Source organism: Megascapheus bottae, unplaced genomic scaffold (genome assembly GCF_031878675.1).
Source record: "Megascapheus bottae isolate mThoBot1 unplaced genomic scaffold, mThoBot2.hap1 HAP1_SCAFFOLD_79, whole genome shotgun sequence".
Classification (NCBI taxonomy): Eukaryota; Metazoa; Chordata; class Mammalia; order Rodentia; family Geomyidae; genus Megascapheus; species Megascapheus bottae.
Window position 1 is genome coordinate 549,008 of NW_028327439.1, and position 24,902 is coordinate 573,909.

At 40.9% G+C, this 24,902-nt stretch overlaps 2 pseudogenes across 1 annotated transcript; both read right to left on the bottom strand.

Moving 5' to 3' along the window:
- Positions 1 to 800: 800 nt before the first annotated feature.
- On the bottom strand, positions 801 to 24,391 carry LOC150039850 (uncharacterized; annotated as a pseudogene). Its single transcript, XR_016534204.1, has 8 exons — positions 24,115 to 24,391; positions 21,152 to 21,225; positions 20,678 to 20,792; positions 17,366 to 17,559; positions 15,306 to 15,534; positions 2,709 to 2,835; positions 2,454 to 2,511; positions 801 to 2,164 (listed from the first exon to the last, which is right to left on the bottom strand). The product of XR_016534204.1 is annotated as an uncharacterized LOC150039850 (transcript).
- LOC150039851 (mitochondrial carrier homolog 2 pseudogene) lies at positions 15,649 to 16,765 on the bottom strand (annotated as a pseudogene).
- Positions 24,392 to 24,902: the final 511 nt, after the last annotated feature.

Below are 24,902 nucleotides of genomic sequence, written 5' to 3' on the forward strand. Positions count from 1 at the left end.
GGCACTTGCTTTTTTTCTATGTTTCTTTTGTCTGTTCTTCTTCCTCCTTTTTTCCTCTCTCTCCTCCCTCTTCATTTTGGTCAATTAGAGTCTCAATGAAAGTTCTTTCCAGGGCAGGCTTCCAACCACCATCCTCAGATCTTGAGTCCTCCTGAATAACTAGGATTACAGATATGAGGCACCAGCTCCCAGCCTGTTTTGATGCAAACAGTGCTGTTCCTATTACAGTTTTGGGTATAGTATATCCAAACAAAGTAAACCTGGGTGCTAGAGGCTCACTCATGGAATTCCAGCTACTCAGGAGATTGAGATCAGATTAAGTATCAAAGCAGGGAGGGGCTAGGGGCGCACAGGAAAGTCTGTGAGTCATCACCATTTAATCAGCAAAAAAGCCAGAACTGGAGATGTGGCTCAAGTGGTAGAACTATAGTCTTGAGTTCAAAAGCTAAAGGACAATGCCCAGTCCTGAGTTCAAGCCTCAGTACTACTGGTGCCACACATATCTGTGTGTGTGTGCACAGAAAAGTTACATGTTCAGTATTACAAAATGCATGCAATATTTTTATGCTGTTGTCTCATATCAGCCCGGGACAGTGAGATCTACAGTGAGTGAAAAGATTGAGGCATGCCTCCTCACCCACCCATCCTTCACTCAGCTACTGGTATCTTCCAGGCAGGCTGCTGGTATCTGCCCACTTCCTTCTGGAAATCTCAGGGATCCCATCCCCAGCTGGGGACCTTGGGAGATGCCTGTATCTAAATAAACAGCTACTTACACTCTCCCACAGCTCAGGGTACAGAGGATCACGGGGCTCTGTTCCTAGATTGGTTTATTATTGCAGAAAAAGAGCAGTCTATGCCAAGAACTCTCTTCATCCCAGGATACCAAATAGCAATGATAACTGTAAGGATACAGAGGAAACAGCTTCTCCTCTTGAAGGAAAATCACTAGCCCTAAGCTACCCAGGGTTACACTCATAGTGAGATCCTGTTTCAAAAGAGCAAAAACAGCCAGGAGCCAGGGGCTCATCCTATAACTCTAGGTAATCAGAGCTATAATAAGAACAAATATTTTCCCATACTGCTTAATCTGTAAGGTTTCTCTTTAGGGTATTCTTTCATGTCTGTGAAGATGGTAGGGAAGAACAAATGCTTTCCCACATTGCTTACATTTATAGGGTTTCTCTCCAGTGTGAATTCTTTCATGTCTTCGAAGGGAACAGGGAAACACAAATGTTTTCCCACACTGCTTACATCCATAGGGTTTCTCTCCAGTGTGAATTCTTTCATGTCTTTGAAGGAAATGGAGAAGAATGAATGATTTCCCACATTGCTTACATGTGTAGGGTTTGTGGCCAGTGTGACTTCTTTCATGTCTTCCAAGGGAACTGCAAAAAATGTATGTTTTCCCACATTGCTTACACCCATAGGGTTTCTCTCCAGTGTGACTCCTTTCATGTTCTTTAAGGTAACTAGAGAAAGGGAAGGTTTTCCCACATTGCATACATTCATAGGGGTTTTCTCCAGTGTGACTTTTTTCATGTCTTCAAAGGGCACCAGAAAAAGTGAATGTTTTAGCACATTGCTTACATCTATAGGGTTTCTTGACAGTGTCAATTCTTTCATGTGCTTTAAGAGAACTGGAAAAAGAGTTTTTCCCACATTGCTCATATGCCAAGGGTTTCTCACCAGGGTGGATTCTTTCATGCCCTTGAAGAATACCAGAATGAGGGCAAGATCTTCTACAATGCATACTTTCACAGCAGTGTTTAACTTCAGTGTCAATTTTTTCTTGTCTGTGAAAAAAACTGCTAAAGGAGTTTTCACATTGTTTAGCTGCAAATGGATTTTCCTCATTGTGCATTCCACAGCTGATTTTCCCCTGATGGAATTTCCTGTAAGCTCTCCCATCTTCTTTATGAGTGTTGTGGCTGTCCACATATACTGATATGTCCTGATACTGAAAAGATTTTTGTCCTGTGTGAGCTCTGAAAGGCATACCCATGGGTGAAGGAGCAAGGATGGTTTCTCCAAACATATAGTTTTTGAAAGATGCAAGTCTGGGTAGAGTTTTCTTATTCATGGTATGTTCTACATTCTGTTGGAAGGCTTCATTAAACTGACTCTCTTCTTCAGATCCATAGAGCCTCTCTAAAATATAGTTCTGAAAAACAAAAGGCAGACAAACTAAGAACTTTTTTTAAAGCACTAAACCATTAAAAAGTATCACCTGTGCCTGCATGGTCTTCTCCAAATGGTCTCCATAGTGTCATATTTTAGACTTCTGAATTTACAAATTTTGGAACTCCACTTGTATACATGTTAAAAGAAAAATGTCCTAAGATTAAGTCAATTTCTATCCTTATGTTTTTGCATTATCTGTTTAGTTTAAAAATTTCCTGCCACCCTACAATATTTGAAAGAACAGTATTGTTTCTGCTTAGTGCAATTACCTTTTTTCTTCCCTGGAGTTTTGGTTAACTTCACTATTTTCTTGTCCCTGCTTCTTTTCTAAAATACAAACACAGAAACCATTGATTCCTTCAACATTACAGAAACAATATTAAGACTACATTACTTTTCATGGCGTAATGAGATCATGGTATATTTACAGTCATATATTCATCTACATGTTCCATTTTTCATTCTAAATCATGCAGCATTACCAAGGGCAGGAACAGCTCACAGTTAAGTAAGGGAATATTTACCTATGGAGGCCAGGTTCTTAAATGTTTCCCCCATCACATCTTGGTAGAGCTTCCTTTGAGAAAGACTTAGTAAAGCCCATTCTTCCAAGGTAAAATTGATGGCCACATTCTCAAAGTTCACAGTCTCCTAAAATATTCCACAAATAATTCCAAAAGCAAGAGTTAAAAGCCACAGAACTGGAAATGAGATTCAACTTATTAACAACAACAACAAAAGAAACACATATATTGTGTTGCCTAGTCAACAATTTAATATTCACCAGCCATCTTTTTTTTTTTTGGCCAGTTCTGGCTGGAAATGAGCATTTCCCATCTCCTGGGGCCAGTAACTCATGCCTATAATACTTGCTTCCCCTCTGTATCGGTGAGATCTGAAAGAAGTGAAACCTGCAGGGAAAGCACCTGAGCCCCTTAGTCCTGGTCATAATAGTTCCAATAGTAATAGTCTCACTGTAATGAAAAGCCCAAGAATAAATGTGCTCACTACTGAATTCTCCCAGTCCTTTAAAGAAGAATCAAGAATGTTCCATAAAATGAAAAAGGAAAGAACTTTGCCACACATTCTGTGAAGCCAGTATTAGTCTGATAGCCAAACTGAACAAAGATACCACAAAAACAGAACAGAACTATTTATATATATAAAGAATGTCTACGTAATTCATCTTTTGGCAAGTGTGGATACAGAAAAAGATTAGAAAGACACACCAGAGTGAGCATGGACTAGTATTCACCTACACAATAAATCCACACTTGTTTATATTATGTAAATTTAGCCTGAAATAAACAACTAATTTATTTGAAGAAATCTATTTCATCCTATACTCTCAAGTCCTGAATAAGAAATTTTCCATCTTCCACTCACATCATAATAGAACCTACTGAAATGTAGATGCAAAAGAGCATTTCAGTTGAGTTCCAGTGGCTCATGCCTATAATCCTACCTGCTCAAGAGGCTGAGGTGTGAGATCTGAAACCAGTCTAGACAAGATACAAAAGTCCATTAAGGCTTATATCTCAATCATCAAAAAAAAGTTGAAGCTATGGCTGAGTGGTAGAACACTAGTCTAGAGCAAAAAAGGTAAGAGACAGTGCCCAGGTCTTGAGTTTAAGCCTCGGGACTAATATACACACATATACACTGACAAAAACAAAATACTAAAAAGACAAAGAAAAGGGGCTGGGAGAAGCTGCCTCAGTGGCTCATGGTTTGATGGAAACCAACACAGCAATGCTTCAAGGCCTTAGAGACCACTAGCACTGGGCTGGTACAACACAGGACAGGTCATTCTATGGGACACTGAGGAAAACTTTAGCAGCCAGGAAATGGAACTCTGGTTCCTCTACACCGCCTTCTATTCCACTCTTACCATCATGAAAGATTTTTCCAGAGGCCTAAAATCAACCAGTCATGAAACACTCCCTACAACCTGGGAAGGCTGTGACTTGTGTCCTACTTATCTGTTATCACTTGTGACAACTAATATGTTGTGGTTTGGGAACATGATTTAATTATCCAGCAGCTGACAATTCAGTTGTAACAGCATTCAGGCTTATCCCAATCCATCTCACTATATAGTCCCTATCCACTAAAGGGGCCAATCTATAACATGTTTTCCCTACCAGATAGCCAGTCCTGTGGGTCTTGAACTCAGCCTAGTGTTATCCCTTTTAAGCTGTTTTTGTTTTGTCATTGTAGGGCTTGGACTCTGGGCCTGAGCCCTGTTCCTGAGCTCTTCAGCATAAGGCTACCACCCTACCCCTTGAGCCATAGCACCACTTCCACTTTTCTAGTGGTTAATTGGCGATAAGAGTCTCATGGTCTTTAGTGCCAGGGCTGGCTTTCAACTGTGATCCTCAGATCTCAGCCTCCTGAGTAGCTAGGATTACGGGTGTGAGCCACCTCGGCCGGCTCCTTAAGTTGTTTTGTGCAGGCCTGGCATTCTACTACTTGAGTCATGACTCCACTTCTGCCTTTTTGATGATTAATTGGAGATATGGACTTTCATGCCAAAGAGAGCTTCAAACTGAGCTTCCTGAGTATTGAGAGTTTAAGAGGGGTGAGTCAGGGGTGCCAGGCTGCCAGTCCCCAGCCTGCCAATGCTACAGAGAGGCAGCACTCTGGCAGAGTTCATGTTCCCATGCATTCAGACAATATTTGAAAACAGCTTATGAAAAGAATCAAAGACACTCCAATTGGTTATCAGATTTCAAGATATTTTAGGATCTCTGTACCAGGAATAACTTTGTATATTCTGAACTTCTTTGGGGGCTTTGAACTCAGGGCCTAGATGCTGTCCTTTAGGTTTTTTATGGCTTTTGTTACACCACTTGTGTTTGTTCTTTGAAGGCAATAACCTGTAATATAGGAGTTTGTCATGACTTTTGATAACTATTATCTGTTGTTTACAACACCAATGAGTTGGTTATCCAACCCCAACTAGATGTCCAGTTCAGTTTTCATACCGCTCAGGCTTCGCACAATCTACAAAAATTTTGGAATCAGTCCAAATCTCAAGATCAAGTTTCAGAGCCAGTGTGGGCCACTGTTACATTTTTTTTTCTTTTCTTTTCTTCCTTTTTTTGGTCAGTTCTGGGGCTTGAATTCAGGGCCTGAACACTGTCATTGGGCTTTCTCAAGGCTAGAGCTCTACCACTTGAGCCACAGCACCACTTCCAGCTTTTTCTATGTATGTGGTACCAAGGGATTGAATCCAGGTCTTCATGCATGCTAAGCAAACACTCTACCACTAGGCCAAACTCCCATCCCCAACTGTAAGACTCTTATTTCCCAATAAAGTAGTAAAAAAAAGTTGGATATACAGGTGTAGCTCAAGTGGTAGAGTGCTGCCCTTTAATGAAAAACTAAGAGACAATGCCTAAATCCAAGTCCTGGCCTCGGTATCCAAAATACACAAAGGATTTCTAGAGTAAGAACCAATTTTGCTGTCTCTTCTCATCCCTTCTCTACAATTCTATTCTATTTTTGTCTTCTTTAAAAAGCAAAGCTCTTTTCTCCCTATCCATGTAAATGTTATGTTTCTGGGTTTCCTTCTATCAATAAACCCAGAAACCGGAAAACATCTGACCCATCATGGTCAGATGTTAATCAGCCTTTCACTTAAGAATCAACATCTGGCCAGGCCCTGGAAGCTCACACTTGTAATCATAGCTACTCACAAGGCTGACATATGAGAATCACGGTTCAAAGCCAGCCCAGGCACTAAAGTCTGTAAAACTCTTATCTCCAGTTAACCACTAGCTGTGGCTCAAGAGGTAGGGTGGTAGCCTTGAGCTGAAGAGCTCAGGGACAATGTCCAGGCCCAGAGTCCAAGCCCCATGGCTGACAAAAGAAGAAGGAGGAGGAGGAGGAAGAGAGGGAGGAGGAAGAGGAGGGAGATAGGGAGGGACAGGGAGAGGGGGAGGGGAGGAGGAAGAATAATTAACATCTGGTCACTGCTCTCGCAGTTGTGACCACTTGCAGTAGTGGCTGTCTTACTTCCACTCTGGCCCAGACCTGTCCTATCTGGTCCTTGGGGTATAGCTGCTGTCCCAGCCGTGCTCCAATGCTGCTCCTCTTCTGGCAGCTTCCCAGCCCCTCTGGAGCTCTTCAACAGGGCTGGAACTAGAGATATTTCCTCCTCTGCCACCTGCTTGTCCTAATAATGCCCAAGATGGCATCAAACTCCTGGGCACAAGAGATTCTTCTACATCGGAGTCCCAAGTGGCTGGGATGACAGACTCTTGTAAACAATTTTATATGCAGTGTCTTCAGCCTATTTAAATAAATATCAAGCAGTATGATAGCTGGCTTTTATGATCTTTTCAAAATTCTGAATCATGTCTGATAATAGAAAATTGGGAGACCAGCCTCCAGCACCACCACACCTCCTGAGGAGCAGTTATATTTGGCACTAGAGGCAAAAATCCTTCATCAGTGAATCCAAAATCCTTTATCAGTGAATCAATTTGAAACATCTGCCCCACCTCCCATTCTTTGTAAAAACCAGGAATAACTATGTTCACATTTCTCCAGCACTGAAAAAGAAAGTAAAAACCTGGGCTCGATGGCTCACACTTTAAATCCTAGCTACTCAGGAAGCTGAGATTTGAGGATCTTGGTTCAAAGCCAGCCTGGGCACTAAAGTCCATGAGACTCTTATCTCCACTTAACCACCAAAACCCCGGAAATGGTGCTGTAACTAAATGGGTAGGGGGTAGCCTTTAGCTGAAGAGCTCAGGGGCAGCAGTCATGCCCAGAGTTCAAGTCCCATGACCAAAACAAACAAAAAAAGGTAAAAAGATTTCTCCTTCATCTGATTTTGAGCACAACATTCACGTTGGCTTTGATGATGGTAATGAAGAATTTACTGGCAGGCCACAACAGTGGGCTTGGCCGATTCAGACCTCAAAATATCACAAAACTAGAGTAGTAGAAGTATCTGTAGGCTGTGCTGAATGTCTTCTAGTTCTAAAACTCTTAACACTGTGAAGCAGAAACATATATGTTTGATTCCTCCTGAGAAAAATGACTTCCTTTCCAGTACACTAAGCACTGAATTCCAAAGGATCAGAAACATCAGCAACAACAGAGAAGATGGGGATGAAGAAGCTATACCTCCTGTCATTGCAACATTAACTTACACGCAGTCAGTATTTGACCCTATTCCTGCACTAGGTGGTGATGTTAATGCTGACAGTAGTGTCAAGTTTTCAGACAAAAATAGACCAGGCTAGGAACCTGGCTGTAGTAGAGTGCTTGCCTAGCATGCACAAAGACCCGAGTTCAATTCCTCAGTACCACATACATAGAAAAAGCCAGAAATGATACCATGGCTCAAGTGGCAGAGTGCTAGGCCTTGCGGAAAAAACCCAAGGACAGTGCTCAGGCCCTGAGGGCAAGGCCCAGGACTGGCAAAAAAGGAAAAAAAAGTCCATTGTTTTTATATCTTGGAGTTCATTTCAGTACATATATTATTTTATATAAATATGAAAAGGTATTCAGGCATTGCACCTTTGTGATTCTTTCAAGAGAATTCTCTTCTGGTCTCCCTGTATGTGAGTAGCTAGAATTCCTTTATCATTTGTCATATCCCAGTGCATTTTAGATCTAACTTCAGCATAGTAAAGAGAATATGAGCCCTCTGAGTTGTTTTCATTTTTTATACCTATTCACAACTCAATCAACTTTTAGGACCAATGTGTTAGCCAGCAATTTGAAATCCTCAAGGATTTTTTTTTTAAGAGAACACCTCCATTAGCCAGAAGCAAACGTACTGCAGAAGAAGCCAGGTTGACAGGCAATTCCTGGCTCACCTCTCTGATCATGGTGAGAGATACTCGGTCACCACAAAGTCAGCCAGGCTGTCCTATCACAAACAAGATCCCTGTGATTTCAAGATCAAAGTAATATGAGTTATTGAGGGCTTTCTATCTGCCCGGCATTGTTCTAAGCACTTTTTATACTAATTAACACATTCAGTCCTCATAGCACCACGGGGTTATCCAGGGGTACTATTAATCCCTGATGTACAGTTTGGGAGCCTATCTTCCAGAAAGAAGCTATTAAGTTTGAAGAGTCTGAGACTCTTATCTCCAATTAATCTCTAGAAAACTTGAAGTGGGGCTGTGGCTCAAGGGGCAAGGCAGTAGACTTGAGCTGAAGAGCTCAGGGACAGGCCTGGAGTTCAAGCCCCATGACCTACAAAAAAAGAAAAGGAAAAAAGAAGCTCTTCAAGCTGGGCACATAGCCTTGGCTATGATTATCCTAGCTATTAGGCATAAACACTCACGAATGCAGGAACCCAAGCACGTGTGTGCCTGAGAACGCATCCATGTGCATGTGCATGCACATGCTCTCGCTCGTGTGCACACGCACACACACTTTTAATTTAAAGAGTGAGTTTTCAACTCAACACATCAACTCAGCATGTTATTTTGAAAGCATTTTGCCCGCTCCCCCCACCTTTTTTGTTTTTGTTTTTGCTTTTTGGTGCAGGTCCTGGGATTTGAACTCAGTCCTGAGCAACATCCCTGGGTTTTTCTGCTCAGGTCTGGCATTCTACCACTTAAGCCAAGGCTCTACTTCTTACTTTTAGGTAGTCAATTGGAAATAAGAATCTCATGGACTTTTCTTCCAAACAGGCTTGGAATTGTGATCCTTAAATCTCACACTCCAGTAGCATGGATTACAGATGTGAGCCACCAGTGTTGGAATACTACTGAAAATTTTAATACTTTGACTTTGTCAACTCCATCTCTTCTACTCTAAAATTCATTATATTTACAATAGTTAGAGTTTTCCTGTAGACACACACTTTGATATTGGTTTTAATGCATTGTATCTCTTAATTGAAATATTTAAATAGTGTTAAAAGTAATACAGAACTGTGATTTTTTTACTTTTAAACAGTTCACCTCTTGTTGAAAGAACAATTAAATATGACTCAAGGTTCAAAGAAGGAAAATCAACATCTACCCAGCTTCCCTTGGCCCTGAAAAGTCTCTCAGGAAAACCAGGAGAAAGGACAGATGACTGGGGACACCACATTCCCCCTGCTCCTTCTTACAAATAATAAATTCCTCCACCCCACACAGCCTGTGGTGACTTCCCCTCCTCTGGAGCAGACAGGATGGCCAGGACAGGGTGGCAGGACTCCTAGGACTCAGGTGCCCGCTGCCAGCCCCGCCCCGCCCCAGCCCTTCTCACAGGCCTTGGAGGGCTGAGGAGCCCTTCCCTACCTGGAGGAGCTCTTCACTACCCGGCCCCCTAGGGCCTACCAGACCCAGCTGAGGCCCTGCCTTCCGGATCCGCCCCCCACCCAGCCCAGGATCCTGACCGCGGACCGGCCCTCTGCACTCACCACTTCCGCTCCCCGCGCACCCCGCTGTCCTCGCGGAGATCCACAGGCACTGCACCCCACACCCCCGCGGGCGGCTCTGAAACCAGCCCGGGCGTGACATCTGTGGGAGTCTAACCCGGAGAAACGTCAGCAGCGGGGCCGAGGCCCGGGGTGGAGGGCGCTGGCGTCCAGGGAAGAGCCCGAGAGGCCGCGCTCGGGACCGCAGCTCAGCTTCCCCAACTGGGATGGCGGGAGTCATTACTGAGCGGCGACTCCGCCGCGGGGACTGAATTAAAGTTCAGGAGGAGACAGCCCCACTCACGCCAGCAGCGTGCGCCTCTTGCCATGGACGCTTCTCATTGGACGATTCATGAAGACGCTCCTACAATTAGCCAATCAGAAGCAACCTGTGGTGATTGGCTCACCGTGGCCCATCCCACCCCCAGGCCTGAGTCACCCTACTGGGTTCATTTACCTGACTGAGTGGAGTTGAAGGAAGGAATCCAGTAAAAACCATCTCCTGTTAGCTCAAGCTTTAGTCCCTGAGCCAGTTATTTGTACAGCAGACTTTGCTCTATGTATCCATTTGTAGTTTGTCTGTGTGTCTGTCTGTCTGTCTGTCTGTACCCTAAAGGCTTGACCTCAGTCGGCCTGGGTGCTGTTTCTAAGCTTTTTTTTAACTCAAGGTTAGCTCTCTACCACTTCAGCTTTTTTTATGTTTATTTGAGTTTGTAAAAGGCACAGGGCGTTGGAGAACCCTCAACAGAGGAGAGTAAGTGTTCACCGAGTTATTGGTGGGGACTCCCACCAGAGAGCCCCAAGGATGCCATAGTTGACACCAAGTTTACTCCCTCAAGAACTGGGAGAAAAATGGCCCATTTCTGTTGGCCTGGATGAGGGTTTAGGGCTTGGGTGTTTACAGTTTTGAACTAAGTGTGGGAGTACAGCGTGTACTGTGGAATTGGAAAGACCAGTTTACAGGGGGAGGAAAAGCCTGGGTCCATACATCTGGTCAAGGAGGAGCTGCACCCAAAGCAGCATCATTGGGACTGGCCAGGGACTTGACAATGCAGAGGTTGGTTTGGCACACATTGGGATTGGACAGGACATCTGAGGAATTAAAAGTTGTATAGCATGGCACAGAGGGATATAAGGGGAGATTTAAGGGCACGGTGTGATGGGTGGAAGTAGGTTTTATTTTTAGTAGAAATGTTAACTAGGAACCAAACCACAGGGGATTGTTGTAGGGGAGCCCAAAGAAAATAATCTGTTTTAATTAAAAGATTGGAGAATGGGCCAGGAGCATAGCCTAGTGGTAGAGTTCTTGCCTAGCATGCATGAAGCCCTGGGTTCAATTCCTCAGTACCACCTACATAGAAAAAGCCAGATGTAGTGCTGTGGCTCAAGTGGCAGAGTGCGAGTGTTGAGCAAAAAATGTCCAAGGACAGTGCCCAGGCCCTGAGTTCAAGTCCAAAGACTGGCAAAAAGGTTTTCATAAAACAATTTAGGAGAGGAGTATAAAGAAAAAGAAACACTAAAACCATAGAAACCGCCATCATCCAGAAAAATTAACCACTAACTTAGTCTTATAACCAGATAGTTTGCTGATGCTTTTGAATTTTAATATGTTCAGATGATTCCTTTCTGGATATAAATACACATGTGTGCAGATACTATCTCCTAGTACTGGCATTGGGGCTTAAACTCAAGGACTTGCTCTCCTGTTTTGGCTTTTTCCTAACTGAAATACTAGGCGAAATAGGCACCCAAGCTATGATTCTGTGTCTGAGGAAGTTGTATCTGCACATACATGTTTGGATTACTGGTCAGTGGCCTCTGCATCCTAAAAAAGACATACTGGCCATACAGGGCTTATCGGAGCCCCATGTATATATGACCTTTCATTTCACACACAGGCTTCTCTCATTTAATATTCCATTGCTCTAGAAAGAGGAAATTCATCTTGTCAGAATGTGATCTTCACAACTCCCCACAGCTCATTTTGTTTATATCATTATTCTACAGATTCCTTCTATGGTTCTTTTAATTTAGTTATTTTGTATTATTGTCATTATAAAGGTGATGTACAGAGGGGTTAGTTATATTCAAGTAAAAACTACATTCCTTTGTGGACAATGTCATTTCTTCCCTTGCTGTCTCTCAAGCACAATTCTTTTTTTTCCATATATTTTTATTGTAATTAATAGTAGGGTTACATTATATTCATAAGATAGAAGGTGCATTACTTCACAAATATTGATACCCTTTCTCATGTCCTGTGTCCCATTTCCCTCCCCCCTCCCCTCTCACAACTTAATTTCCCCCTTTCCCTCTCCTATTTCAAATAACCAATTAAGCATATATAAAATATATCAGATAATAAGGTGAAGTATTATAACAATATGAGATAACCAAGGGACAGTAAAACAGATGAGAGATAACATAGTACATCAAGGACAACAACCACTCATTATATGACTTTTGTTTCTACATCCTGGAGGTCCTTTCATTTAGCGTCATACTATATGGCTTTTTTTTCTGTGTTGATCTTTGGCTCAGTGGCAAGACATATGAAAAAGATTTTCTTTGAGCTAGGCACCAGGGACTCATGCCTGGAATCCTAGCTACTCAGGAAGCTGAGATCTGAGGATCAGATTGAAGCCAGTACTGGCAGCAAAGAATCAGAAGTGGAGCTATGATTCAAGTGGTAGAACGGTAGCCTTGATTGTAAAAAGGGAAAGGATAACATTTAGGCCCTATGTTTAAGCTTACTGTGTTAGAAAACAAGAGAAGGCAAGTTTGCATTTCAATGTAATCTGCTGTTTCACCTTTCTTAAGTAAGCAGATTAAAAAACATAGAAAAGTGTTATTAGTGAAGAGACTAATTCTCAGCAGTGCTATTAATTGGAACAAAAGAAAAGATCATGAGAAAGAACATGTATAGGAATTTAGGGTTATGTGCTTTCTTCAGCAATAGATATTTGAATATCATAAGTAAAGAACTGTGATTAGCTGAAGATACCTGAGGCTAGTTTTATAGACTCTGGGTCAGAAAGGTCAAGTATTTATTTTTTCTTTAATTGTTACACAGCATTTCACAGAAAAATTCTGAAGCAATGAATAGTGATGAATATAAAGATAAAAACTAGTCATAGAAACTGTCACCATACAAAAAGTTTCAAAATTATCTCCTAGACTTCCATAACAAGTTAGATTGCTGATGTCTTTGAATATTAATATGTTCAGATAATTCCTCCCTGAATACAAGTACCTATGTGCAGATATGATTATACAATCTATCATCTATAAGTCTGTCTTTTCTGTCATTTATGTACTTCCTGGTATTGGAATTGGGGCTTGAACTCATGACTTGTCCTCCTGTTTTGCTTTTATTCCCAATAAATTCCTGGTTGAACTATGCACCCTAGCTATCACTCTGTGTGTCAGGAAGTTGTGACTGGACATAGGTGTTTGGATTCCTGGTCAATGGCTCTACATCCTAAAAAGCCATACTGGCCATACAAGTCGTGTATCAGCCCCTGTATTCATGATCTTTCATGTCATATACATGTTTCTCACATTTTCCTGTCCCATTCCTGCTAAGAGAGGAAGTTCAAGCATTTTGTCAGAATGTGATCCCCACATCTCCCACTGGCTCATTGCTCATCCCATTATTCTGCAGACTCCTTGCTTAGTTCTTTTGAAGAAGTGTGCTGCTCAGTCCTCTGAGGCTGAAGAGCTAAGGATACAAACTCCAGTGAAGGCACGAGGGCAAGGTAAGTAGTCCAATTTACTTCTAAAAAGTCATTTAACGGAAATTTTCTCAACAGATTTACTGTTATGATAAATGGTCAATCAAAATGATAGCTAATAAAGGTAAGCTTAGAAGTAGATCCACAGAATAATTAAAGTAGTACACTGCATTTGCCTTTTTCATTACAGGTCAAAAGTGACCTTGTGAATTGATAATTTTTTAAGTCATCAAGCTCTCTGAATAGGATCAGTGAAGCAAGCCACAGAATGGGGCTTCGTAATGAGTTTCACTATCCACTCCTGCTCCTGGCCTACTGTTTACTTTTTTTTTTGCCAGTGCTGGGCTTGAGCTCAGGGCCTAAGCACTGTCCTTGGATTTTCTCAAGGCTAGAACTCTACCACTTGAGTCTCAGCACCATTTCTGGCTTTGATCTATGTATGTGTTACTGAGGAATCGAACCAGGGTCTTCGCGCAAGGTAGGCAAGCACTCTACCACTATGCCAAACTCCTGCCCCCCCTACTGTTTCTTTTGATCCTGTTGCTTCAATTGCACCCAATAAATTAGCCACCAAAATGGTTCCATGCACTTATCTTGGGTACGCTTCTGTATATATTCAAGTGATGAAGATCTGGGTCACTGAAGTAATTCCTGCTAGGCCCGGGAGCATGGCCTAGTGGTAGCCTCTTGCCTTGCTTGCATGAGGTCTTGGGTTCGATTCCTCAGGACCCCATACACAAAAAATGCTGGAAATGGTGCTGTGGCTCAAGTGGTATTGCTCTAGCTTTGAGAAAGCCAAAGGTCAGTGTTCAGGCCCTGAATTCAAGTCCCAGGACTGGCAAAAAAAAATTTGCTCTTGGTTACTTTGAATACTTGAGGATTTGCACTTTTGCTTCTTTAAGGATCAAATTTTCTTTTGCTCTAAATACCATGATTTATCTGATTTTAGTAGGTGAGACTGATAAAAGATAATGGTTTTCTCGGCAGGACATGACTCAGTCTAATGCAGCAGAAGGGCAAGACATGTGTGAGAGAACATAACCTTTGGTATATTCATTATTTACATTCTATCTTCTCCTATAAGGGGTCTTTGTATTTTCAATAATATAGCCAAAGGAATTTATATCCCAGGTTACTCTAAACAATCAGTGGGACAAAGCATTAAGTGCTCTATAATTCATTTCATAAGTACTAAGCATGGTCAGTGATGTGTCTAGACAGCAGTGTTCATTTTCAAACCAATTCAGATGCAGCTTCCACAGAAAGTTAAAATGCCAATTTCCATATCCTTATGGAGGCAAGTTACACAAAACATATCTTTTCTCACTATACCTTTGTGCTTATATTAGTACTCTACAAAAGAGTTAAAACACAGAATCAAAACAAGTACCTGTTCATCAAGGAGCACATGCATAATTACAATATGTGGCCAAAACAGAAAATCATTCAGCTATAAAGAATGAAATAATATCATTTGCAGGAAAATAGAAGTAGAGCTTATCATGTTAAGCCAAATATACCAGACTGAGAGAACCAAATGTCACTGGTTCTCTCTATCTTGTAAATCTAGACTTTAAAGATGAATAATAGGAATGTACAAGAGGAACTTTTGGGGGAAGGGACAGCAGTGGGGAGTGAGGACATGACAGAAGAAGGTATGGGACATGTATGAAATGCTCTTAAGTATACTATTTGATAACTATGAATGAAACCAGAACAACTGTTGAAATTATTCTGAGAGTGGAGAGCACAGGTATGGAGGATATTGGAAGCACCACTGTAAACAACAAAGACATACCAACAACAACAACAACAAAATAACTGTAGAGATTCAGCATGAGAGCTTGAAGTTTTAAAAAATGCCCAGATCTCCAATTCTATTATGAACACTGAATGGTAGCAATATTAACTGAACACAAAGCAGTCAAACAAGTCAGGATTTCAAAAACTGAAGAACAATCATTCAAATACTGCAAGCCAGTGGAACATATTGAAATGCAACTGACCCTGCTCAGGTACTGGTCCAGGCTCTCAACTGAAGTGTATGCATTTGAGGAAGAAGTCACATGGTTTTCTCAAGGAGGGAAACTTCCCTTCAATTCTGCATCACGTGGAAGGTTTTCCATAGAAGAGCCCTCGCTGCTAGGCCTTGTGACAGGAGTATGGGAAAGAGACTGAGTGTGTGCTATCACCAAGGAAATTCCTTCAGTGGCCTCCTTCATGCTGTCCACAATCCTGTGAAGTTTGCCAAGGACAAATACCAGCATTTCGTTAGTCAACAAAGAACACCTAAGGAAAAATTTCCTTTTAGCAAATCAACTTAAAAGTTTGTAGATAATATTCCCAAGAACTAGAAAACATTCAGTCTCATCATCTATCTATATACTATGAGTGGAAACAAGCATTTGTCACTGAGTTATAATTCAGTCACAACCTCTGGGACGAATAAGAGCTGAATGCAGGATCAGAAATCATTTTAAAAGCTCTTGAGCAGTTTCTTCCTTTTATCTATCTTCAATGGGGCCTGACAGGACTTGCCCCTTCTGTCTTCCACTTGCTTTCACACTGAACAAGGAAATATTTTAACCCCTTCTTCATTTCTCCTTTCAGTGCAGTAGAGAAACACCAAAGGCATTTTTTTCCATTTTCCCAAGATTAAATGATTATTTAAAAAGTATGCCACACAGTATAGAAATCAACATTCTCTCCCATAATTCTGTGCGTCTGGGACTATAGAAATGTCACTGTCCCTGCCTCACATCTTCAAATTAACATTCTCAGGTCATAATAATAAGAGTTCCCACAGGAGACCTTCCAGAAAAACAAGCTATTTCCTTGGCTCATATTTCCCTGTTTTTGCAGCATGTACCAGCAATCTATCCAGGAAGTATACAGTGGGGAGTAAGGAGGGGATCCACCAGCAAGCCTGCAGTTGTTGACAGCCATAAGATTAGATACAAGCATAAAGGGATAGGTCAACATACGGCAAAGAATGCTGTGACAGCTTGGGAATCACTTTTCATTTCATTCATGGTTGAAACCCCACTGTCCAGTGCATAGGTGTTCACGAGGTAGGCCAGGGAGTTACAGAACCACAGAGAAGCAATGTCACCTAGGCAGTGAGGAATGAGACCCGAAAAGAATCCCAGCAAGCCCTCTTCCCGAAAGATAGTTATTATGGAGTCACAAAGTCCACAGTATTTGGATTCTCTGCCAATGGACTGTATCATACATCTCAGAGTGATCACGTGGAGGGGATGTGTAATGAGGGTAGCAGCACAATGAGCCATCATCTCTCGAGTTGTCTCTTTGATAACTTGGTCAAAGGAACATGAGGCTTCTCTATGGAAACTTCCAGTTCCTGTGTCTACGGACCACAGTTCCAAGGGCTCCTGAACACAGTCTTGGAGTTAAGCCTGTGAACAAGCCATGCTTCCCGTCGATGCTTGCAATGTGCTGAGCATAACAAAAGAGACCAGGAAGCTGACGTACTTGCTGCCCAAAAATATTTTGTCCTATTGTTGGAAGAAGAGGCACATATCCCACCCAGATGAGCGACACTAAAGGCATTTTATCTCCAGCCTCCCTCAAGTGGCCACACACAAAAATGCAGCCGCTGAACTGACCAATTCCAGTCTTAGTTTAGAAGACTAACCCTAGTGTCTGACACCTTGGAGTTAATAGTATTTTTCTGCTACACCCCCATGAGAAATAATTAGGGTAGAATCTTGCAAAAAAAAAAACAGTTGTATTCAGCATTTCTATTTATATCAAATCTGCAAAGGAATTTTACAACAACATATCTTTCTTAATTACTAACATTGAATATGTAGCAGATAATTTAAGAGAATAAATTCATCATATAAGAGAGTTAAGTGGGAAAATCCATATAAGGAAAATAATAGTACCCATGTTTGAGTAACATTTTACAAGTTAATTTACTAACAATTATATTCCAAAGTCATAGTACTTATGTCTCATAGCCTACTAATCTCATCAACCATTTCTCTAGAGACACAGTCACTGACCTTGGATTATGTTCTGTCATTCTCATTTTATTAGTTACTTGCTGAGTTCATATTGTTGAGTCTCTCTATGGGTTATTCTCTCTACACAGAACTCCTTGGAATGTTGAATCTCTATTTTGTGCATCTCTTGTCCTTGTTTTAGTTGAGAAACTTGAGATTCCAACATTTTAAGCCTGCATTCAATCTGATTTTCTATTAAATTTTCTGAACCCTTTTGAACATGCCCTTGGCTCTAAATCAAATTAAAATACATATTTAAGCATTACAGCATTGGCCATGCAAAGCCCAGAACTTCATGAAAACAGCTACTGTAACAATGATTTCAATGGCTCACTTCTGTAAGCCCAGACAATCAGGAGGCTGAGTTCTGAGGAGCATGCGTGGAAAGCCATCCCAAGCAGAGGAATCGTCTGGCTTTGCTCATCACTTCCACTTACAAACAGTGGCCACACCTTTCCCTTGTGCGTCTGGCCACTCCTATTGAACTTGCAGCAATCTCTGACATTTGGTCCCACCCCTTCCGGTTTCCATAGCCTTTCAAGGCTAAACTCATTTCCCTCATGCACATTTCCAGCCCTTACCTATTTAAGGAGATCATTTATACTTCTATGGTATTTGTTCCTGCCATTGTACTTGTAGACAGACCTACAAAATCCTTTACATGCCGAGGTCCCTTCTGTAGATGGTGTCACATGTTGCTTGTTCATTCTAACTCATGTTGCTGTGAGCAGTGATTTTCTGGTCTCGTGTGTAGGAGGACAAACTTCCTGAAGATGCTGAATATCATTCTTTGTCCGGCTTTCACTCACAATCCCTGACTTTTTTATAGGACTTGCCCCTATTCTGTTTGGTGAGCAGTTTTCTAGAGACCTATTTTTGCCATGGTCTTGTTCTAAAGCTTCTTTCAGACATATATTCAACCGCATTATTTGCAGGGTTGGATATCTAGAGCCTATTCTTGATTGGTTTTTCCATGTTAACACAGTGCCTGTGAAATAAATTCACCCAGAATCCCTGGCTAATGGGCTCTGACATGAGCACCTCTGGAGGAGTTAGGGTTACAGCTGGATAGATCTCAGATTGAACTTTTGAATCTTAGAAGAGATCAAAGTGGCTAATAAACCTAGGCCACATGTCTACTTCACATCTTTGGGAATTACCAAAAACAAATCCCTTATTATTTTTGAACATGACTAGTAGAACTACACGTTTTATAACTGTCAATTCCTTAATACACTTCTCTAAGAACCTGATGTATCTGATGTAACCTGGCAGTCTCTTTCATGGAGGACACTTTTTTATCCTTTTTTCCTTTCTTCTTTCTTTTTTTTGTTGGTCACGGGACGTGAACTCTGGGCTTGGCCAGTGTCCCTGAGCTCCTCAGCTCAAGGCTATGGCACACTTCTAGCTTTCTAGTGGTTAGTTGGAGATAAGAATCTCACAGACTTTTGTGCCAGGGCTGGCTTTGAACCTTGATCGAGTAGCTAGGATTACAGGAGTGAGCCATCAGTGCCTGGTTTGGAGAACCTTTTATCAGTGTATTTTCCTGTCCTGTGTATCAAAATATGCCACTTAAATGGTACTAATTCATATGTTTTAGTGTTTCTTCAGCCTTCAGAGAGATCAGTCATCACAAATGTCTACGTGTATAATGGAACTGCATGCAAACAGCTACTATATCCAGAATCAGTTCCTGGAGACAACTACCTCACTACTCGCATCGAGTCCTCCCCATGCCATCTTGTGTTCTTGATCATTACAGGAGCAAGCATGGGTGACGGGAGACACTTTCTCCTGCTAAATTCTTATATAGCTTTCAGTTCTCTCCATACATCGGCATCTTGAATGATTCAAAAATTTCTACTGAGATGAGCTGTTTAAGAGAGACCTGGAAAGTCTGATGAACCAAGTGAAATAGATTCTTCATTTTTTAGTTTTTAATATTCAGTTTTAATTGTTATTAGAAAGGGGAAGTACAGAATGCTTGGCATTACATAAGTCAGGTAATGAGTACATTTCTTCTTGGACAATGTCACTCCTTCCCGTTCCCACCCACAAGTTGTACAACTCATTTTCAACATACAATCTACTGAGTACCACTGCTACATTTGTTCACTCTTTGTTCCCCATCTTTATGTTCTCCTTTACCCCCACAAAGACAGATAAATCAACAGACAAAAAAAAGGAAACAAAAACAACAACAAAGAATAAAACCTGGGAATACTTTTTAAGCAACAATGCTTAAACAATGCTAAGTAGCTGAGATTTTAGACATGAGATTATGAACATGATTATGAGCATGCCCAGTTTGTTTTGAGATAGGGAAATGTTAATTCCCTATGCACCCACAGCCACCTACAGAAGCTGCCCTCACTTTGGCTCCCATGGGCTGAGTTCATGTAGGTATGTAGCATCATGCTCAGCTAGGTTTTCTTTTCAGATGCCAGAGAGAAAAACATTCTAGAGGGAAAAGTGTTCCCTAGGGACATACCATGCATTCTTCATGAGGAATTCAGATTACAAATGATTCCTCTGCAAAACATCACTGAAATATTAGATTATAAAGACAAACTCAGGACTCTAGTACAAGTTTGTTTTTTACTTAAATTTCTTGTAATATCAAAAACTGTATGTTGTAAATGTACTAAACTATGGGGAGGGTCAGGAGATCTGGAGGGAACAACTTGTGAGAAAATGAAGGAGAGAGTAACACTGTTCAAAAACAAATGTATTCATCACCTGATTTATGTAACTGTAACTCATCTGTACATCATCTTTACAATAAATTTATTTTTTTAATTTAAAAATACTCTCTGATACTGATATTACACCAAGTTCTAGATGGCAAAATTTAACCACTGATAAAATTAAGTGAGCATACAAGTTTCATTTACAATGATCTAGTTTCCTTGGCATCTTATTACAAACTTCATCAACTTTTTTGAATTCAAGTGCCATCAAATCAACACAACAGCTGTAAATAGGAAGAAGCACCAATGTGAATACAAGAAATACTGACCAGTGGCTCATGCCTGTAATCCTAGCTACTCAGGAGGCTGAGATCTTAGGAACAAGGTTCAGAGCCAGCCTTGGCACAAAAGTCCTTTGAGACTCTTATCTCCAATTAACCAGTAAAAAAAACGGAATTGGCACTATGGCTCAAAGGGTAGAGCTGTAGCTTTGAGCTGGATATGGACAGTGGCCAGGCCCAGAGTTCAAGCCCCACAACCGATGAGAAAAGAAATACGGCCATCAATAACCTTTGTCAAATTGACTTAAACATTCCTTACTCTGACAGTGGAAAAAGAAGTCTTCCTCTTTAGTGTGGTAGACTTTGGGAAGAGACTCACCAAAGGAGAGCTTGCCAGTTTTGCCCTTTGTCTTTTCAGCTTTTGTTGAAGTCTTTCAATTTTCTTTGTTTTCTTTTCTATGGTAGCTTTCAATAGGAAATTTTGAAGTACAAGCCTACAAGGCAGGTTTTAAAATAATTATTTCCACGTATCCAGTTTTAAATGTTTCATATAATTTTAAACAAGGTTCTAAATAAATGATTATAGATATTCTGAAATGCCTCAAAAGATTTTAGTAATCATACTTTTGTTTCATATAAAATGTGCAAAATTAGGATTAAGTTGAGATGTTATACACATATCATGTTTCTCTTCTTGTTCTGTTGTGGATCCTATAAAAGCCCCCATTTAGCCAACCATCTTCCCAACCACTGAACTACTTCCCAAACCTCTGGATATGCATTTTAGGAACTCAGAATGCAGGTTCCTTAGCTTCACACAGATGTATGTAATTTATGCTGCTTCAATTTATACTTTTGCATTTCATCTTCCATTTCCTTTGCCTTTGGTACAGCTTCTGTGCATCCTTCCTCCTTTCCTTCTTGCAACTAAAAGAGATGAGAAACATTTTAGCAACATTCTGGTGCACTTTTGTACACCAACTGTTTTTGTGCTGGCATGTTTCAAGCATTGTGAGACCCCTTCATCCCCATGCTGTTCTGGTCCACCTTAGGGCTCATACTGTGTACTTCGCTAAGGCAGTTTCAAGGAATTCACATGGTCCACAGAGCCTACAATTATACTGGCTAGTCTTGTACAGACATAATTATGACCCTGTTCTAGAACTTTTGTAGTTTAAAAATGTTTTGAGTGTGTATTAGAACAATGGGTTTCTTTGCACGTATTTTCTGTTAATCATATCTTCTATTAGCTTCTCCTATTACTCTCTACATGATCCCAGTCCTCCTCCTTTAAGAGATTCTCCTTTTACTTCTTGCTCAAACATTATTTTTAAGGTTTGTTTTTTTATCAGACATTCTAATTGGCAAAATGGGGAAGTGTTTGTGGAAAACATTTATATTTGGAATTTAAAGCACTAACACATTGTATAGAATATGAAACTTTCACATATACAAATATGCAGAACTAGGCTACGCTTGGGATGGAATAGCATGTTATTCTGTAATAAATGGGCTCTGCATCTCAGAGTGTGAGTGGTAGCATGTTCATAGTTTGCACAGTGCCTGCCTCTGAACCACCCTCCTCAGCTAATTAGTATGTGTTATCATGCAAGGTAATGCCTGTGTCTTCAATTCTCCATTGGTGCCATGAAAATCAGAACAGTATAGAATTCACTGGCTTTGGAAATGTTAAGCTAGGAAACATCCAGAAAGGGCCAGTAGCACAGAGAACTGTCTGCATTTGCATATGATCACATTTTATATTCTGATAACATGCCATCCTTTAGGAAGTGGCATGTGGGTGGGAGAAGTCTTCAGGAGACCAATCCTTCTTCACAGCAGTAACAGTGACAGAAAGTGGAGAGCACAAGGTTTCAGAATCAATCCCCATGGCTAAAGCAAGTATCTACAGGTGCCAAAGGCAGCAGTGGTTTTAGGCACAGGAAGCAAGAGATAGATGTCTTGTTCTCAGTGCTATTCAGGGGGTCATGATCATGCAGCAGAAAGCACAATGGCACTTCTCCATTGGACGGCAAGTAATGGAGCTGACAATCAGAGGCAGGGGAAAGCCATGCACCTGAAATGCTGAACTCTACTCTAAAGTCAAGATTCCCCTCAAAGCAATTCATTCTAAGACAGGGCTCATGACGGACAACTTTAGCAAGCACTCAGATGCAAAGGTGCAAAGTAAAATGGGACCTAGCAGAAAATGGAGAGGCAGTCCTTTTTTTTTTTTGGCAGTTCTTTCTGTAGGTGAGATGATATGGTAATATCTAGTAAAGGAAACAAGCTCTCTATTTACCACTGTGAGAAAACCATGCACATTTATTTAAAAAGCTACCTTAGTACAGTTACAGTATAGGTACCCTATACTACCTTATGTGGTTTTGATATATAATTGCTTAAGAGTTATTGCTTAAAAACCTTGGTATGTCAATTTTTTGAGAATAAATAATTCCATTAGTAACAATTCCTTAATAATGACAACTGTTCAGTAAAAGTATGTTTTTTTGTCAGTTGGGGGACTTGAACTCTAGGCCTGGGTGTTGTCCCTGAGCTCTTTGGCTCAAGGCTACTCTTCTACCTCTGGACCTGGGCTCTGTCCCTGAGCTATTCAGCTCAAGACTACTGCCCTACCCCTTGAACCACAGTGCTATATCCAGTTTTCTGGTGGTTAATTGGAGATAATAGTCTCATGGTCTTTAGTTCCCAGGCTGAGTTTAAACTGCGATCCTCAGATCTCAGCCTCCTGAGTAGGATTACAGGTGTGAGCCACTGACCCCAGCTAACATAAATATTCTTTTAAAAAGAAATCCAATAGCATAATGTAGATATTTTATCAACTACTTATAGATTTTACGTATGCTTAACATTTCAGGCCTTTTATTCTAGGTGTAAAATGAGAGAAAAATTAATGTGATATATTTGCAATTCAGGGGAAATTCATAAATCATTTCTTTACAAGTTATCTTGAAATACTGAACCAAATGAATATGGAGTCGGGGATGAGAATGAGGTTTTGTGGAAGGGACTCAGCTTGAGGGTTTGTTGTGACACATCACTTCCCAAAAGCTCTCTGACTGAAATAGGAGGTTATGTGAGGTAGAGGCTGGCTCTTCTCAAAGGAAGGAAATGACTTTTACAGTAGGGTTTCATCCCAGCTCCCTGTTCTCTTATCTACAAGTGAAGGAAGAAATTAACGTCCACATCCACACATCAAAACTTAGAATACAAGTGGTTGATTTCAAGAGTTTTGATACAAAAGATAAATATTTGCTTCTTGGAAAGTATTTACAAATTTCTCTTTTCTCTTTGGATTTTTTTTTTGAGCTTTGAACTTGGGGCCTGAGCACTGTCTCTGAGCTCTTTTGCTCTCTACACTTTGAGCCACAACTCCATTTCTAGTTTTGAGTCATTAATTGGAGATGAGTCTAATGGGGACTTTTCTGTCAGGCTGACGTTAAACTACGATCCTCAACGATCCTCAAATCTCAGTCTTCTGAGTAGCTAAGATTTCAGCCATGAGCCACTTGTGCCTGGCTGTCTTTGGATTTTGGCAATAGCGGTATTTTGAACATAGCCTGTGACTTGCTGGGCAAGGGAACCCTGGATGGCTCTCCCCCTCCCCCTTCCCCCCCAAAAACCTCGTTTGGCTGAGGCCACTGGGAATGTCATCCTGTCATTGTTGCACTATACCTCATGTGATGAGACCAACAATTGCATACACACATGCAATTCCATAACACACAAAGCTGGTTCTTAAAATGTGTCCATCTGCACAATCATACAATATTTGGAAATGACTAAAGGGAATACCTCAGAATTCAGTTTTTGTTGCTCCATTTGTATCTCCTTGGGCAGGCAAAGACAATTTGATGAGATTTCAGTTTCTAGTCTTCTGTCTTTTGCTAGTTTGGAAAGTTCCCTCTTGATTTCTTTTTGTTCTTCTGAAAGCTAGAAATACATTTTCTTAATTTTTTGGTGTCATACTATAACTGGGAGGAGCAGATCTTAAATTTGAAACAGTGCTTATTTTAATTCACCATTTTGTTGCTTGTAATGTGGCTCAAATTCAAAGCCTCTTGATTGCTAGGTAATTGCTCAACCATTTGAGCCACATGTCTACTTTTAAGCTATTTTGTTTTTTTTTGGGGGGGGGCACGGCTCGGGCCATGATATTCCTACTGATATTTCCTGTGTTGCTTACATTAAAGGAAAGCTTCACCAGGCCCCAGTTATTTCCTGGGATTGGGGCTTCCTGATTTTTACCAGGCTGTGATTTATTCATCTCTGCTTTCTGACTAACAGAAATTACAAGTATTAACCTGCGCATCTGACAATTTAAGGTCCTTTATCCAATATACTTTACATAGACTTTAATTTCTCCTATGACAAAATGTTGACATCTCTATACAGGGTCATTGAGCATTGTTTAGGTCCTTCCACTCCTCACAACTGAAGTCCACAGCCACATCACCAAATGTCACCACCTCCTGCAATGACACATTTCCTTCAAGAAATTAGATTTGAATCATGAGCACATCAGTTCTAGAATTTTATCCTTCTGCATGTATGCTTTTGTCTTACATAAAATATTTCCAGCT